Source organism: Capsicum annuum, chromosome 12, assembly GCF_002878395.1.
Source record: "Capsicum annuum cultivar UCD-10X-F1 chromosome 12, UCD10Xv1.1, whole genome shotgun sequence".
Classification (NCBI taxonomy): domain Eukaryota; kingdom Viridiplantae; phylum Streptophyta; class Magnoliopsida; order Solanales; family Solanaceae; genus Capsicum; species Capsicum annuum.
In genome coordinates, this window is record NC_061122.1 from 153,422,505 (window position 1) to 153,428,003 (window position 5,499).

Genomic DNA, 5,499 nt, shown 5'->3' on the forward strand with positions numbered 1-5,499 from the left:
AGTTGCCATGACCAAAGTCTCATACATAATTGTGTCATAGTTCATTTCTTTAGATTTTAGAACAAATATTTTTTTGACTCTTTTCCTTAGATCTTTAGAACAAATACATTGAGTCATTATAGTTCAAAAACAACAAAAATATGTCTATTTCCGAATTTTTACCATATTGTTCATGTAGTTCGTGTAAGTATTTTGCTAATAAAAACATGCCAACTACTCTGAATTATATGTTGTCATGTAAATATGACTACCTATATGCAGTAGATAGGTTGTCACCAGAACATGAAATATCTACCACATATCCGCCTCTACCAAACTCCTATTCAACCATTCTTAAGAAGACATGTAATTTGTTAATGTAAATCCACTCTATGGTTCAAGAAAAGCCAAAAAGAGTTAAGGAATATGCTTCTGTAACAATACTTGTCAAGAACCCTATTCTTAAAAATCAAGAAGAATAGTTCATATTCCTACAAATAGCATAGGACTTTCCTTAACAATGGAAAATTTTTGGGTTTACTCATTTCCATATTGGGGTTGTACGAATTGTGTTGACATATCACGAAAGAAAAGACCACCTAGTAGGGTCTCATCTTTCCCTTCTTGATACCAGGTTCAACAAGTGCTAACATGCAAATTGGGGTACGTGAGAGATTACCCTAGATGATAGTACAATCTTTATCACCATATTCCCCAACTTTAACATGCCTCTATCTAATCTGTATCAAATGAATACATTGAGGATCCCGGTTCAAATCTTTGGAGCTTAGTAGGCTAGAGATCCATCCAGGCAACTCTTCACTGATAAATAGTCTGGCGAGTTCAAAACCATGGCATGAACCTATTTCTTCCAAGTGTCAAAAACACTTTGCTTCTAAACATAAATGCAGCCAACAGAACTAAATAGTGCACTAAGATCCCAAGACATATATCTAGGAATGAACTGGTCAACATTATTCTAGCTTCATGGGTTACTAAGTATGAGAAGTTGAGAGACTATCCTAAACCTCTCTAAGCTAATGATGATTTCGACCACTTCTATCTCAAAAAGTCATAATAGAATTACCTTCTACATCCCCTTCCAGATGTAAAGAAATTGAGAACCATCTATTGGTTCCTCATCGTCTTTATGAAAGAACATGATTGGATAAAGAACTTCAACCATGAGGATCATAGCCTTGTGTGGAATAGATGCCTTTTTTTAGGAAATTATCTATAGAAGACTAGCTGTGACTACAAAATTAGAAACAAGGATGATGCACAACATACTCAATCTAAATTCATCGATCCACATAACATAAGGTAGCCCAACCCTTATATGCTCATGATATCCCCTTCTAGAGCCATTCATATAAATTCTTTCACACCAAACCACAACTTTGTAAGTGATAACCTGAGCTATGCTTCAAAATTACTAAATAAGAATGTTATCTTACCAACTCGGTATGATGGACTTATTAGAGCTTTAGAACACTTACTCAAATCCTTACAATATTATATATGTCCATCAAATACCTCATATCTCACTTATTTGGCTAACAACATATCTCACTTATTTGGCTAACAACAAAAAGAGACCACTTTTCTAAAAGCCCAAATCCAACACCTTAAGTATGGTATCCTTAAACCACAATAAACTCAAAATATCAAATGACATCCACTAATATTTCCTATACTACCACAAAGGTATCCCTCACAACATAAGAGAAACAACCTCATAAGTTTGCTAAAACCTATGTCTGCAACCTCAATATTTGATGACAACAAAAGGCATGTGCCTGATGTCACCAAATGCATATGGGAAGTAACAATAGCTCCTCCTACTCAGAGAATAATCCATAACCATACTACAAGAGAGAAATGACATGACATGATACCTAGTTAGTTGATCTAGAAAACATTACGATCTCAATTTGTGATTCCCCAAAAACTAATCCAAATGAAAGCACTTTAGATGATCTATTGCAGATCCCTGACCATGAATTCAATATTGAAGAATGGGCCTCCTAAAATAATGCATTCTCTCAAATTATAGCAAAACTATTGACTTGACCACCATCAACCAAGTTGATCACATCCTTATATCCTAAAAAGGGGAAAGAACGGACCATGACATCACCTTCTTAGATAATAACTTAATAATCCATAAACAGGAAGTGCCATACAAAGAGAAAGAAAGAAATGCCTTGATAAGATATTGTCTTCTTAACCACAGGTGGTTACCATCACATCATGATCCATACACTGAGTCCACCCTCTTAGATTAAATTTTTCAAAATTTGTATGGCTTTGATATTAACGACAACACAATTCTAGAACCACAAGTGACAGATTTCTAGAACCACAAGTGACAGATGATCTTAACCCCCAGAAAAATATCTCAGATACACTAAATATATCCAATACCATTGGCCTTGATAGGGGTATAAAAGAATGTTCAACCAAAAGTGACCCTTTAGACGCATACTCCTACAATGGTGACAACTTTCTAGCAGATGGATACATCAAGGAAAATGAGGAGTTGATTCCCTATATTTTAGAACAAAGATTTTGTTGGTTCTTTTCCCTTAGATCTTTAGAACAAATATGTCAAGTTTTTATAGTCCAAAAAAGTACAAAAATTTGTCTATTTTGGAGTCTTTACCATCTTCCTCGTATGTGTCTAGTCCATGTAAATCTCTAGCCAGATTAAATATGTCTCCAACCCTTAGTAAAACTCTATCATGTAAATATGATTACCTATACAAATTAGATATGTTACCACCAGGACAAAATAACCTCTACATATCTACCTCTCTGAACCCTTATCCAGTCTTAGTAAAGAAAGAATGTAACCCGTGGCTGCAGATCTATTCTTTGGTACAAAAAAAACAAAGGGAGTTAAAGAATATATTGTTGTGTAAAAACTTGATTAGCATCCTATTCCTACAACTCAAGAGGAATAGTTCATTACTTTGCAGATGCCAGAGGATTTTTCGTGATAGTGGAAAACCCAAGGCTTCACCCTTATCCATTTTAGCACTGCTAGGGTCGCATTGATGTATCACGAAAGAAAAGGCCAGCCAGTAGTGGAGCATATTTCCCTTCTTAATACTATATATAAGAAATACCAACACATAAATTTTTGTACCTCAAAAATCACACTAAACGCCGTGATAGTCTTTGTCGCTATATTCCCAAGATTTATATTGTCCCTCTATGTTCTGTATCTAATGGAGGCATTACATATCTAGGTCTAAATTCTTAGAGCTCTACAAGCTAGAGATTCCATCCATGCAACTCTTTACTACCAGGTCGCTTATTGGGTCCAAAATCATGTTATGGATTTATCCCTTCGAGGTGGTGATAACACTATGTTCCTAAACATAGATGTCATAAATGGAACCACCAGTGTACCCAGATACCAAGATAAATCCCCAAAAATAAAATCATCAAAGGACTTCCAAACTCTTGGGTCAGTAATTATGAGAAGTTGAGGTACCATCCTAAACCTCTCTAGTCCAGTGAACTAAACTTTGCCAAAAGAAGTGAATATAAAGTCCACATCCATCTCAAAAAATGACCCGCAATGACATTCTCTATCCATTTGTACCAATCTTTTGATGTCCTCCCAAACGTGAATAACCCATAAACTATATTCTGATTCCTCAGTAGCTTCATAAATGAGCATGATTAGATTAAATATTATGCAAGAGGGTTGCAATAATATATGGTGAAAATGTCCATTTCTTGGACACTGCCCATGGAAAATGAATTGCGATTGTAGCATGTGCCGAAAGGATACCTCTCCAACTCCATCACAACATAAACCTACAACCACTATGTTCATGATATCCCCCCAGGTTCTAGACACTCAAATGACTTCCCACCAAATAAACCCTATAAAAAGGATAACCTGAGCCACTATCTAATGATACCTGCAAGAAATGTTAACCTTTCAATAGAAGAGAAGATACCACTGAACGACACAAAAAAAACTCTTAATTGGGAATTTTAAAATGCCATGTGACAGAATTAGATGTTTTCCAATATCACTTAATACCTTAAGTGTGTTTCTCGCATAGACTAATCTGGTGAGCAGATTCAAAGCAATGACAAAAAAGGTAGAACAAGCATTTACTGATCATAATAGGCTTATCCGATAGCTAAAGCTCAGGATCCAATCCCTGCAGTAAAATATATGTCCACTAGGCACTTCACTATGACATTTCTTTAACTAATAACAAAAAGAATTAGCTTCTCTTAAAGAACAAATCCAATACCTGAAATAAGGTAATTTTAAACCTCACAAAACCCAAAGATCATTACTAAAGCCTACCTTATTGCCTATGTTGCCTCAAACATAGTCTCCATAACAAATGAGCCATAGCTTCTACATTGTCCCTTCTAGTTCTCACATGCCTATGTCTTTCTCTCCAACGTCTCATGACAAATAAGAGTTTGACATAGAAAACTTTTATGGGAAATAAAGGTAATTTCAAACCTCACAGAACCCAAAGCTTATTACTAAAGCCTACCTTATTCCCTATGTCGCCTCCAACATAGTCTCTATAAAAAATAAGCCATAGCTTCCACATTGTCCCTTCTAATTCTCACATGCCCATGTCTTTCTCTATAAGGTCTTAGGACAAAAAAGAGTTTGACATAGAAAAACTTATATGGGAAATAAAGGATTTTATATTCATGGAAAAGAAAGCTAATACAACCCATAAGCAGTCTATGATGAAAATAATTTAGCAAAAAGGACACGAACAAGGAACCATGATGATCTCAAACCACGACATCACCTTCTCAAATGATAACTTGATAATCTATAAATTTGAAGTTCCATACAATGAAAAAAATGGAATGTATTTCTAAGAGATGGTCTTCTTAACCAAAAGTTATTACCATCACATTGTGATCCAAACACTGACTTGATCCTCTTAGATTAAGTTGTTCCAAATTTGAATGGCTTGGACTTCAAAAACAACCTAGTTCTAGATCCAAAAGACATAGATGATCCCTACCATATAGAAGAATATCTGAGATAAAATAAAGATATCAATCCCGCTGATCCTATTTGCCCTGATATGGGAAAAGTCCAAAAGTGACCCTTCAGATGCATACTCTGACACCATTGATAACTTTCCAGTTAACACATATATGGAGGATAGCAAAGAGTTCATTAATTCTTGAGAATATGTCAAAAAACTCCTAAATCCTTAATAGAATCTATCAAATAAATCTATCCACCCATATTAATAAACTATTATAAAGAACCAAAGGTCTCTAAAGTAGTCTATGCCTAAGAAGGGATGATAGATTATTCGATCCCAAAAAAAGGACAAAACCAGAAAAAATTGCAAAGAAAATTGTTTGAACCAGAATCCATGCCTACACTCTTAATGAAATAAAGATTTCATCATGGCCTAAAAAGATTCAAGACTTCTATACTTGTATGGCGACTAAGAATCTGGTCGAACGAGAAAAATACATGATACTCTTAGAGTTAACCTC